Source organism: Tursiops truncatus, chromosome 19, assembly GCF_011762595.2.
Source record: "Tursiops truncatus isolate mTurTru1 chromosome 19, mTurTru1.mat.Y, whole genome shotgun sequence".
NCBI classification, from domain to species: Eukaryota; Metazoa; Chordata; class Mammalia; order Artiodactyla; family Delphinidae; genus Tursiops; species Tursiops truncatus.
Window position 1 is genome coordinate 25,781,534 of NC_047052.1, and position 14,243 is coordinate 25,795,776.

At 39.6% G+C, this 14,243-nt stretch overlaps 1 non-coding gene across 1 annotated transcript; it reads right to left on the bottom strand.

Moving 5' to 3' along the window:
- Positions 1-7,678: 7,678 nt before the first annotated feature.
- Positions 7,679-7,785, bottom strand: LOC117309318 (U6 spliceosomal RNA). The gene has a single exon (XR_004523605.1). It is a non-coding gene; the product is annotated as a U6 spliceosomal RNA (small nuclear RNA).
- Between the last annotated feature and the right edge of the window lie 6,458 nt (positions 7,786-14,243).

The window sequence follows — 14,243 nt, forward strand, 5'->3', positions numbered from 1 at the left end:
AGTATTGATATAACATTACAAAGTCAATCCATGAAAATAATGAGATCATTTCAATGAATAAAATCACTTTAAATCAGGAATTAAGCATGAGAACTATCAGCCTCGGCTAATTTATTTCCACAATTTTTTTTGTTTTACAATATTCAGCAGACCTTGAATCACCTAATTAAGTATTTGTAAATGGTGATATTTATTAAGAGCTCATGTGCTATCTTAGAATCCTTATAAATATCTAAAGGGCATAACAGCAGAATAGCAGGAAATGTGTTTCAGTGCTGAAAAACCATAAATCTTTTAAAACTGATTGCATTACTGCATTCCTAATGACAAATAAGATATGAAGCCCACACAAGCCTGAAATAAAAAAATAATGAAGAAAGTCTCCATATAATGAAAAGAGCAGTAAACTAAAAAGAGATTTCCTGCAGGGAAAAGAGTTATTGACTAGAGGTGGAGATGAGGAGAGCTCAAGGCATTAAGGCAGAGTGTGGTAGCAGGAATGGAGAAGAGGGTGTTTTGAGTCCCAACTCAATTGGCATTAGTTAGTGTCTTTTTTTTATTGGAGTATAGTTGATTAACAGTGTTGAGTTAGTTTCAGGTATACAGCAAAGTGATTCGGTTATACATATATATGTATCTATTCTTTTCCAAATTATTTTCCCATTAAGGTTATTACAGAGTATTGAGCAGAGTTCTCTGTGCTATAGAGTACGTCCTTTTTGGTAATCCATTTTAAATATAGCAGTGTGTACATGTCAATCCCAAACTCCCAATCTACCCCTGCCTCCCACTCTTCCCCCCAGTAACCATAAGTTCCTTCTCTAAGTCTGTGAGTCTGTTTCTGTTTTGTAAATAAATTCATTTGTATCATTTTTTTTTCCTTTAGATTTGGCGTTAGTGTCTTGAATAAACCATTCTCAGTTACAGGGTCCCTTGGATCGGCAGAGCGATCAAGTGAAAATAAAGTGGATGCTGATGTCTAAGCTCTCTTCTTTTTGTAGACTACCTGAGCCTAAATAAAATAAGATTAAATCAACAGAGCTTGAAAAATGCGTATGTGTATATCTGTGTATATGTGCATGTACATGTATGTATGTACACAGTAAGCATGTGATGTATGTGTGTATAAATATGTATACACTGAATATTATCTCTGAAACCCCTATTCTAGTGATACCTGAAGCATCCCATATTCCTCTACAGATGAATACCCACCCTACCTACTATAGGAAGGGGGGTATATTTAATTATTCAAGTCAACTTGTACAAGACTATTCCCTTGATGTTACATTTCGTGGCCTGTATTCACTTTACTTAATGTGCATATTGGACATAATTCTGAAGATTATATTACGCCTAGGACATGATTTTTCAGTTATTCACTTGCCTTATATCTCTTGCAGAATGAATTGGGATTTTGTGTTATAAACAATTATGAGTTTCACACTTTATGCTTGTAACATAATGGAATATATATTTCTTATACCATTTTATATACTGATCAATGAACAGAGAACATATAATTTTATCAGTTGACTATGGCAGCTGGTGAGTACACTGCGTTTTCGTTCATCCTCCAGGTAATAAAAAATAATGAATACATCACTATACTTTACTGTCTTACATTAATGTTTCAAGCAGTTAAAGAGTTATAAAGTCAAAGTAAAATGTTAATGGCAGAGAAAGAAATGGCAAGATATTAGAAGCGGTGTTTGTTTTCTGGTCTGTTATAAATAAGGGATAAAAAGAAGCTTCTACTTTGGTCTAACTGTGCTGATGTTTTCTTTAACTAGTCTAGGGATCAGCAAACTACAACCCCGGGCCCTAAACAGGCCCATGACCTGTTTTTGTAAATAAAGTTTTATTGGAACACAGTCATGCTCATCTTTTTATGTATTTTCTATGACTGCATTTGTGCTACAATGGCAGAAGTGCACAGCTGTAACAGAGATGGTAAGGCTTGCCAAGCCTACAATATTTACTATCTGGCCCCTTACAGAAAACGTGTGCAGACCCCTGGACTAGTCCATCCCCTGCCTCCTAGAGGGTGTAGAGCAAATTTTCCTAGGCAACTGAGTGGTTCTGAAATGGCCCCAGCACCACCACCAGTAAAGTGTGTGTCAGGCACAGTCAACACTCCCCCATAGCCAGTTCACCTGTCCTTCAAGAACATAGAAAAGCACACTCGCAAGCCTATACTATGGCTGTCTGCCTCTAGAACCCTTACTTCCCTTAACAAAGGTACACCTCCAGCTGTTCACGCCTGCTGAGGCTTCACTGTAGCTGCTGATGTTACTAAGGCTGCTAACGCCTGGACCCAGGTTGCTGATACTGGAGACCAAGGACACTAATGTCTGGGTCAGTGATGCCAATATCACATGTTGGGAACATGGCAGATAACTCCACTAACGATGCTCCCACAGTTGCTGCCAGAATTTCTGTTCTTGCTCATCACACAGTGAATATTGCCATTGGGATGCTACAAGTACCACTTCCTGACCCTTGTGACCCATGCAAGTTTTGACAGCACCCAATGAAAAGTAAACGCAGATAGCTGATTTAGTGTTCACTTTGTTTACCAGCCAGTTCATCTAGGACTCAAACAGTCCAAGAGGACAGAGATGGAGCAAATCCCTCCTCCTTCTGCTGAATGATGCTTTGTCATGGGACCAAATTTCCATCTCATTCTCTTCCTCAGTATGGACTCACCCCCATGAAGTACCTAAGACCATCACATAAATTAGTATCAGGAGGTTCTCCCATCTTCTAACTCAAAGGCCCTCCAAACTGATTCAGGTTTAGGTATTTCCCAGCATGACAATGGGGTAAGTTGGAACCTGTGCTTTAGCCAATGGAGTCTAAACATCTCCCTGGATTCTATCAGCCACAGTTTTCTGCTTGATGCTTTGGATGACCTTCTAAGGAAGACTGCCTGGCAACAACTGCATTCTAATAAGTGCTGGGTGGGGGGAGGGAGGTTTTCATCTTCTGTGCAGGGAGGGTTGTTAAATTCAGTAGCCATCCTCTGGCAGGGGCTGTGTCTTCATGAACTCATGGGCATGTGCAGTGAGATACAGTGAGGTCTACCAGGGGTGGAGAAGCCTGTCTCCTATTGGACATCTGAGAACATAGGTGTGTGGAGATACTATTATATGACAAGAATGCTGAGTACCTGTGTAGACTGGACTGTTACTAGATGAAAGTTCAAAACAACTTGGATTTAATTTGTAAATGTGCCCATGAACTTATTTGACCAAACCCAGCCTGGGCTTTCAAGGGTAACCCCCAACACTGCTTTCAGATATTCAGGAAAACTGTAATTTATTCCTGGGAAGAGAAGAGAAGTCTTTCTCTTGAGGAGACCCCTAGTTTTTCTAGAATTCTGGATTCTTTTCAACCTGCTGGCACTTCTTCCTGTCACACACTGCAGAATGTTTTGGAATTGTGATAATGTGCTGTGCAAGCACGATGTGGTAGAACCATGCCTTTCGCATCTTAACACACAAACTATAGGTTTCCTTGTTGCTCGTGAGAACTAGCTTAGTGCCTGTGCAGGTGCCCTGGCTGGTCCCTTAGGGGTCCACTGACTTTTAAACTGCAGGTGACCAGGTAGAGATCGACCATGGATTACCTCATATATTCTGGCTTGCTACATGGATACTTCCGTTGTGTCAGAATTCAGCTTTCCTGGTAACTCCCTAGGAGAGCTGCTGCAGAAGGGCTGAGAATAACCCAGTTGACACACAATGGGGAAAACTTTGGAAATGGGAGATAAGAATCCATGAATACATTCTTTTTCCTTTCTCCCCCCTGACTATTTAAACAGAAAAAAACGTATATATAGACATTTGGAAGACATCTCATGAGAATAAGCAATCAGCCCCACTTTCACAAAGCTTTAACCAGCTAGGTGATGGATCCGTTTGTATTTGCCTTTTCTCCTTTCCCACTTAATTTCCTTTTTCATCTCACTCCTGCTTCCTAAAAACTGTTCTCCTCGATAAAATATTAGCACATAGCTTGTGCCCCAGGCTCTGCTTTCTAGGGAAACCGTTCTAGGACAATCCCCAACAGAATTTTATTTTGGTAGAAAAAGCATGTGTAGTTCAAATGGGTAGCAGCTGAACCCTTAAGGTTTTAAATAGGATATATATCAAAGGGTGTAGGGAGGTGATAGGATAGGAGAGAAAAACGAGACAAATTGACTACTATTCTGCCCTTTCCAGTATGGAAGCCTAAGGCTAAGCCCTGAACTTTGCTGAATCTCAGTTACCCTGACCCTAAAAGAGGGAAACTAATAGCTTCTGGGCAGTAAGAATGAGATGAGATAATAGATAGGAAGTAAGTCAGATTATGTCAAAGTTAATCTATAGATCCTGGAGTCAGACAAACCTTGGTTGGAATCCCAGATCCATCTTTTACAGGCTATGTTAACTTTGGCAAGTCAATACTTAACCTCAACATAGCACTTAGTTCATAGAATCACTGAATTACAAACAAAAGAATGTATGCAAAGTGTTTCTTATTAGCACAATGCCCAGAACAGAGCTGCCACTAGATGTTACCTATTCTCATCTTTTAGATTACTTGTGATGCTTAAAGTATCATACAAACAATAGTTATTACCAACCGGTTATAAATTTCATAATCTTCTTTTTCATAATATGCATTTCTATCATCTATACTAAATGGAAAATATGTCTTCTCCAAATGACATGATTTCTACAATCGGCATAAGTAACCAGATTATAGAATTTTCTATTTAATTCTTGTACTTGTGTCACAGTGAGAAGCTGTATAATGGAATTTGTGGAACTGAAGTAAATATAATATGGAAATGAAACCAAAGATTCAAGAAGCTCCTTTATGTGTCAGGAACTAGTTACTAAGAAAAGATTTCTCTTCAAGGAGCTTGCAATTCAGGAAGAAAGACAATAGAGGCAATCTTCTTGACTGTGACTGAATAAATACAAAGTATTATACCAGACAGAGACATCTAACCTAGTTGTGAGTAGCACTGATTGACTGGGATTCATACAAACAACTTTTAATAATAAAAGCCGACAAAGAAAACAGACACATTTTCCTTATTATTTGGAAGAAAAGAAACATTTAAAAAAAGAAATGGTTTGGTAAACAAAGTTGAGACAGTCTATCTTTAACTCCATCAAAGACCAATCAGAACTTGTTATCTTCAACCAGGAAAAAGTTTAGGAGACTGAAAATTTGGAGAGGAATAGAGTGCTAGAAATAGTCTTTCCACAATAATAATGCACACTTCTGGGGCTTCCCTGGTGGCACAGTGGTTAAGAATCTGCCTGCCAATGCAGGGGACATGGGTTCGAGCCCTGGTCTGGGAAGATCCCACATGCCGCAGAGCAACTGGGCCCGTGAGCCACAAATACTGAGCCTGCGCGTCTGGAGCCTGTGCTCCGCAACAGAAGAGACCGCGACAGTGAGAGGCCTGCGCACTGCGATGAACAGTGGCCCCCGCTCACCGCAACTGGAGAAAGCCCTCACACAGAAATGAAGACTTAACACAGCCAAAAATAAATAAATAAATTTATTTAAAAATAAATAAATAAATAATGCACACTTCTGAGCGCCATACATTTCCAGAATCTTCTTTACCTGAAGAACTGGTTAGGAAGTATGTCTAAACTCCTCTTGTAATCTCTTGTGACACAGAATGAAATCTATATGTTTAGGATGAGCTGAAAAGATGGTCTCAGCTTCAGAATACCCACAAGAATTTCTGCAAAGTGATTAGACAAAAAAAGTCAACGATGGCCTACATCTCTAGATACAAGGACAAGTGGATGTTCAACAAATAACAACATTTGCCGGGTGCGGTAATGAAAACACTCTCTTTCATTCTGTGGAAACAGCAGTAAAATATAAAAAGATTAACAGGTGTTCAATACAGACTACTCCCCTGAATTTAAGTGGTTTCCTTTCCTCTGCCTGGGGGATGAAAAAACTAAGTAAAAGCACTCATTCTAGGATTCTAGATCCTTAGAACATTACTGTGAGGTGGAAAGTAGAAAACAATAGATATTTATCTTGGTAAAATGAAGACTACAGAGTGTATGAGCTTTTTGGGTAGAAAAAAATTTTTATCTCAATTCTATTTCAAAAAAGAATCAGAAAGATTCCTTTATATTATACAGATCTCTAGCTCACCCTGCAGGGCAAAAGATATTGTCATTTTTATTATGATTAGTAGTAGTAGCTAACTTTCATTAGGAGCTTATTATGTGCCAAAACTATGCTCAGTGCTTTATATAACTTATTTTGATTTTCCTGGAGTTTAAGACTAGGATTGGGGGAGGGGGAAGGGGGGGAGAAGTTTTTTTTGGAGTGGGGGTCAATCCTTGGAAAGAGGAGTGAGCAAATGAGGGAAATGAGATGAGGAAGGAGCAAAACCTAGTAAGAATATTCTATATAGATCTCTGATTTTAGCAACAAGGTCTTGACCTTGCCAAGACTTCTAGGAAGCATGCAAAATTACCTCCATAATTGTCCTTCCGAACAACAGGAGGCTCGGGCATTTATCCACTGCCTTCCAGCTCCCACTGGTTAAAGATTATCTCCTCTGCACTTCTGGGCTGCCCTTGCACTTGAACTGAGGGGACTCCCAAGGTTTGGAGAAGGCCTTGGGGCAAAACACAGGAAGGTAAGCAACACTTGAGGTGGGATGTGATCAGTATGAATCAAAATCATCCAGCAAAGCTTTGGCTGGAATCAGAGGTGAGCCAAAAAGAGGTTGCAATGGCAACGAGACAGTCTGTGATAAGACTTATTTTCTTTAATCCTGACAACGCCCTATTATACTGTTATCATCCCCATTTACTGATGAGGATAGTAAGACCGAGAGAATATAATTTGCCCAACTTCACACAGCCAGTAAATGGTAGAACAGGACTTCAAACCCAAGCCGGATGATCCTAGAATGTGAAGTCTTGCAATCTCATTACCTAATTTACACAACCTCTTATCCAAGAGACTTATTTACATTTTCCAAGTATGAAACTCATGGCTAAATAGACTTCCCTAACACATCTTTAAGAAGCAGGTACCTTTAGGACTGAGCTGAAGTTGTGACTGCACTCAGGTGAGAACTGAGTATAGAGCTTCTGATGAGAGCTTCTAATAGAATTATCCACCAAGATTTCTGGACTGGCCTCCTGGGGTTATTTGCACAGGAAAGATATTCCTATGCACAAAGGTATGATTTTTTCATAATAATCACATTTACATTAAAGCTCTAGGCTAGACTATCTCCATTGTGGAAATATGAGCATCATATTAAGGGAATGAAGTGAGCTGGTTTTCCTATTCCACTGAGAAAGTAACGTAAAACAGTCCCTTGGGTTTGTAAGTTTTGAGATGATGCACAATTTTTAAAAGTGAGAAAGAAAGCCTACTTTACTAGATGGATGAGTAAGACAGGCTGTAAATTTTTTTTTTTCATGTGTAAAGTTATTTATTGTAGCACTGTGGGCAAAAAATTAAAATAATCTAATTGCAGTGGTAAGAATAAATAAAGTTTGGTCTTTTTTGTACAGTGGAATTTAGAGGTTAAAATAAAAGAATTAAATATTCATGTATAAATCTCAACAACAAAATGTTGAGTGAAAAAGTAACAGGTAGAGTATGATACCATTTAAACTTAAAAAAAAATATGGAACGCTTCACGAATTTGCATGTCATCCTTGTGCAGAGACCATGCTAATCTTTTCTGTATCGTTCCAATTTTAGTATATGTGCTGCTGAAGCAGGCACGGCTGTAAGTTATGAAAGGAAAACAAGATCCCTAGAGAGGGAGCCAACAGAAGAGCTCTCTAGGCTGTCTTAAGTATTGCAATGCATAGACTCATAAGTGAGGTGACTACATACGTATCCATCAGATCAGGTATACTCGAAGGTAAAAGGGGTGCTATTGATAATTTCACTGAATCGACACATGTAAACCTGGACCAGAATGTACCCTATTCATAGGGCAAGAGGATAGACCTGTGTTTTTCCCATTGTTACTGTGACATGAGACTCATTCTGAGCGTCTGCAGATTCTCTGGCCCTATCCCTTAGTTGCTGTAGCAGAATCTCAGGTACCGGGCTCCAAATTTTGAATTTTAACAATACCTCCAGGTGATTCTTCAACATACTAATGTTCATGCACCAGTGACTGAGATAATCAAATTCAATGTTTCTGTATATACGTGTGTATAATTCACACAGAAATTTAAAGACTAAAATAACTCAGTGTTACGATTAAGACCATAAAAACTGGGAGGAAAACAACTCCGTTGATCTCATGTATTAATTAATGTGTATGGTACATATTTATTGAATCCCCAGTAAATATGAGTTTGATAATAGGGGAAATAATGTAAAAAATTAAAAAATAATGTATTCCTTGCTTTCTCTGAATGTATAGTCTAGCAGGGAGGCTGCAGAGTAATAACAATAATAAAGTAAACAATAATTACAATTCATACATCAAGGATGATGAGGCGATCAAGAAGTACCACTAGATTATAAACTTCCTGAGGACAAGGAACCCTGTCTGGCATACGCCAGAACATACTGCAGAGTGGCCAACCATTCTGTTTTGCCCAGAGCTGAGGGGTTTCCCAGGACACAGAACCGTCAGTGCTAAAACAAGGAAAGCCTGGGCAAATCAAGACAAGCTGATCACCCTATTCGTGGAAAAGGCAATCAAAAGAGAGTCTAATAAAAAGGAATATGTTACTGAAGAAGGTTAGCAGGAGATATTCACTTATATTGAGGTCTATCATTTTCCAAGTTCTCTATATACATCATCACAACAAGGTTCTAAGCTAACTGACAGAGGAGTAAACTGAGGCTCAGAGAGGTTAATTACTTTGCCCTAGATCCCACAGCCGGAAATGGCTGAGCTGGGCCTGGGATAGGAGTCCAGGGCTGTTTGAATCCAAAGGCCCCAAGGGTAAGGAAAGATGAGGCTCTAAGTTCTTTGCTCAAAACTTCAAAAGAGGCAGAAATGTGGACTTACAATTGAATTCTTCATCCTGGGAAAACCATCCATGTTTTATTCAGGGAAAGCCCTTTTGTTTTTATTAACACACACACATGCCCAAGATAGTTTGCTTGCCTCCCTCCCTCCCTTCCAGCAGCTGCTTTGAAGATGAACAGAGGCTCCAGAGGGAGCAGAACTGTTTCCAGCAGCTGTTTCTCAAACACCTAACTTCATTTCAGATCAGAGCTGGGGTGTGAAGCTCTTAAAACCATTGCTGCTTCATTCACATGAGAGCAGAAGCATCCCAAACTACCAGCGCCTCACCAGCAGCCTATCTGAATGCCTCTCTGGGTACTGGGTGCCTCAGGCACGATGTGGTGTGGAGCTGTTTGTTAACTCTACTTTCAACGGCTCTCCCCCTCACTCCCCTCTAAGAAAGGCAAACCCAGAAAGGAGGCAGTATCTCACTCAAGCTTCCTCTTCCTCTTGCTTCCCTCTATCTCCCTCTCCTTCTCCTTTTACATTTTATGATTAAGAAGTATTTAAATTCTAAAAAGAATGAGAAAAATGACACATTCATCCTAAAATTGCAAAATTAGCATTTTGTCATATCTGATGAAATCCTTTTTGGAGGAAATCAGATGTTACAGGAAGGATGAAAACTCTTTACCCCTGCCCAAATGCATTTCCCTCTTTTTCTCCCCATCAACATCATTAGAAAGTTGGTGTGATTGTCTCCATTTGGGTTCATACATTTTTATTAATATGCATATGTCCATAAGCAACAGGAAATAATATCGTTGGGTGAGTTATCCTTTCACTCTTCATTAATAGTATGATCCTGTATACCACTACTTAGATCTTAAATTTTTATTGAATCTTGCTTTTACAGGTGCAATCATGGGAATACATGACAAATCAGCACATTGATTCATGTTGCTTTATGGTATTCCATCACATGAATAGTGCACAGTTTCTTTTTTTTAACTCTCCAGTGTTAAATGCTTAAATTATCATTTTTTACTCCCTCTTGCATTTCTGTACTTCTACAATAAACCTATGAGGTAGATTTTACTTTACGATCTTCATTGTACAGAGAAAAAAATCAAGGTTGAGATCAATCAAATAGGTCAAATTTATACCACTAACAAGTGAACCACTGGAATCAAGAAACAGGTTGGAGGAGCCTTAAACTATTTGTTTCCCATATACAAGACTCCACAAGAAAGGAAGGAAAAGCAATTACAGTACCACGTCAACATTGTGTTCAAGGGTATTTGTTTTCCACGCTTGTATCTACAGGGCTTAGCAGGGTACTTGAAAGTAGGGGGTGTTAAACAAATATATATTAAATCATTGAGCTGAAAAGACATGAAGACCAAGTCTCAGGAGGTTCTAAGATAAGTTGTCAGATACACAGCCCTGGAGACAAAGAGCCCTGGATCTAACATACAGAATCAAATACGGAACCAGAGAACCAAAAAATGTTGAGAGAATGAGAAATAGTTGGGTGGGCAGTACATAGCAGTTGTATATCCCACCTATACAAGCCTGAGACAAACACCTGGGATCTTACATGTCATTAGTGGACACGTAAGTGTTTGAGCCATTTATACTCAAAGGAGATGGGAGAGGGCAAGCCCAGGAATTGTCACTGGGTCATGGAATAGTACCACGTTTTGGAAGAAAGCAGTTCTTCTTCTCTTGCATAAAGTAAACTTGGTTATTTAAACCATCAGTTTCTTCTACCATATAACCCTAAACATATGCAGTTTTTCTCCTATCTCAGTGCACAGGACTAGTCAATGAGTTATGAACATAAATGGCTGCCATTCACAAGCACTTGGTCTGTACACAAATGTAGGATTAAATGAGATACAACACCTAAGCAATGGGTACAGTGCCTGGCACATAAAAAGAACTGAATTCAGATTCACTTCAACAATATTATAAAGAGGGAAGGACTCTCCTTTTATATTTGAAGACTAGAAAAACAATTTCTTCTCTTAATAATGAAGAAATTAAGTGGCAGTGAGGTTCATTGGGGGGGCAACAACCTTGAGATGCAAATTGTATTGTTGCTGATTATTTTTCTGAATATCACATGTGTTTATAATCTAGTAAACTCATGCAAACCTCTTTAACCAGAACCTTTTTTAAAGCTTCCTGAGAGACTTAATACACAGTAAGAAGGAAATTCGTATTTTTCTCAAACAGTGCTCAAGGCAAGCACATTTTACTACTTTTCAAAACCTAATGTCTCCATCCAGGGAAAACAAACTGAATTACTCTAGAGCTCATGTGGGGCATTAGGTTCATCCACACATCGGGGACGCTGAGCACTCTGCAGTAGATGGCACAGATAGGATGCTGCTGCCTGGCGTGGAACTCGAGAGGGAGGTTTGAGTGGTTCACTGTTACTGGGATTTATAAAATCGCTCTCTCCCAACCAAGCAATTTGCTCTTCCACATTGTATTTTTGAAGCATATTTTGGTTTTAATAAAGCAAGTATTTAAGCCACATTGTAAAACAGACTCTCAGTCATTCAGAACTGTGAATTTGACACTGGTATCCCCCAGTGATAGACTGACATAACCCAACCACATAAAAGTCAAAGTTATGTGTGGGGTGTGTGTGTGTGTGCACGTGTGTGTGTTGAATCTCAGCCAGAAACTGGAGAAAGGTCAGACCCAATCCACATACCCCAAATTTGAGGAGGTTTCAGCAGGAAAGGAAACACTGATAGCATCAGTCTCATCTCAAATGCAAGAGGGACCCTCTCCAACTTGGCAAAAATGAAAGTAGGCTATTCATTCTCCCCTCAGAGTTACAGAATATTCCTCGTATTTCTCATGTGGGTTGAGACCTGGACACAAAGACAGACTGAAGCTCAGCTGGACTGGCAGTTTGAGGGTAGGGTCTTGTTAAAGTCCAGATGAGAGAGGGGTGAGTGTCTTAGCTTAGTAATTCTCAAACCCGGCTGCTCACTAGAATCAACTGGGAAATTTTCAAAACTATCCGATGCTCAGAACCAAACGCAGACTGCAGAAGAGCTGCAGAGGAGGCTAAGCATTAGTATTCTTTAAAAGCTTCCTGGGTGATTCTAATATGCAGCCAAGGTGACATAAGCAGATCCGGACACAACAATTTTCCCGCCCAAGAGTAAACACACATTGCACCCACAATGAGAGAAAATGCACTGGCCTTTTTACCATCTTGAACAAATTTAATCTATACTTATTTATTGCTGTAATCAAAGGTCTGGCATATATCAGGAATTCACTCATAATTAATGACTCAATGAATGAGTGATCACTAGCTAGCAAAAATATTACACTAAAATAAGGCTGCCCTTTACTCTGTGTAACTAACATACTGCTCAAAACCCCTAAAATTTGCATAATATTTGATGATTCACTCAACTCTTCATAAATTATCATGAAGAATTCATGAAAAAGCTACAAAGACATACGTACAAAGTACTCATCACACTGCAGTACAGAGATTCAATAAGTCAATTATGATATATCCATGCAATGGAATTCTATGCAGACACTAAAATAATGTCTTGAGTTATTTTTTAATATGGAAATCTGTCCATGATATATTATTGATAAAGAGCACATTAAAAACAGCATGGATAAAAATAATAATTTTGATTTAATAAATACATAAATTGTGTGTTTGTGTGTGTCTACATAGCAAAATCTAGTAGGCATAAACACTAATGTGGTTAACTATGAAAGACACAAATAAAGATGATTTTCAGGCTTCCCTGGTGGCCCAGTGGTTAAGAATCCCCCTGCCAATGCAGGGCATACACGTTCGAGCCTTGGTCCAGGAAGATTCCACATGCCATGGAGCAACTAAACCCATGTGCCACAACTACTGAGTCTGCAAGCCACAACTACTGAAGCCCACGTGCCTAGAGCCCATGCTCCGCAACAAGAGAAGCCACCGCAATGAGAAGCCTGCGCACCACAATGAAAAGTAGCCCCTGCTCACCGCAACTAGAGAAAGCTCGCGTGCAGCAACGAAGACCCAACACAGCCAAAAATAAATAAAACAAAATAAATTAATTTTTAAAATAAATAAAGATGATTTTCACACTCTTCTTATACCTTTTCTTTATCTTCCTCAACTCACATTATTTTATTTTATTTTATTTTTTGCCATGCGCAGGCCTCTCACTGTTGTGGCCTCTCCCGTTGCGGAGCACAGGCTCTGGACGCGCAGGCCCAGTGGCCATGGCTCACGGGCCCAGCTGCTCCACGGCATGTGGGATCTTCCCGGACCAGGGCACGAACCCGTGTCCCCTGCATCATCAGGCAGACTCTCAACCACTGCGCCACCAGGGAAGCCCCATTATTTTAACAATTGCAATTTCTTGGTACGTAATTTTTTTTCCAAAGTTGGGAGCAGCTCCAGCCATCCCCATTCCAGGTCCATCTTGAGTTCAGAACCCTCACCACTTGCAAATACAGTCAGATCAAGATACAACAATGGAAAGGGAGAAGTGGATCTTTAGTGCCCTGTTCGTACCTATGGGTCAGTCTCCACTATTTATGCTGGCCACCACCTCCCGCAAGTAAGCTCCCATCAGAAACTGATAACTTAGTTTAACCTAGTGCATCCAGTTATATCCATAAAACCTATTTCTTGAGGACATCTGCTTCCATATGTAATGGGGCTAGGTTATCTGGTGTAACTATTTCTTGATGCAAATTAGTTTAATACCTAATCTGTCATCGCTCACAGGGATAGTTACTTTTTCTTTTTTTTTGGCTGCACCACGTGGCTTGGGGGACCTTAGTTCCCCAACCTGGGATCGAACCTGCACCCTCGGCAGTGAAAGTACAGAGTCCTAACCACTGGACTGCCAGGGAATTCCCCAGATAGTTACTTTTTGAAGCAAATATCAAAACACAGAAATGCCTCTAATGTGACATGACAGCTTTCAGAAACAGAACCATGGTAAGAATTGATTTCTCCCTGATAGGGGGAGAGGTGACATTGCAGAGGAGAGAAGTAACTACTAATAATAAGGACAGCCAGAAATGTTCGGATGCTTTCTGTGCCTGATACTGTACTTTGTAGGACTGACAGTACTTTGTGGGATTAAGGAATATAAATATTATAAACAACAGATGATGTATGTACTATTACTATACCCATTTCATAGATGAGAAAACAGAGGCTTAAGGAGCTTAAGACTTGCCCAAGGACATATAAACAATAAGT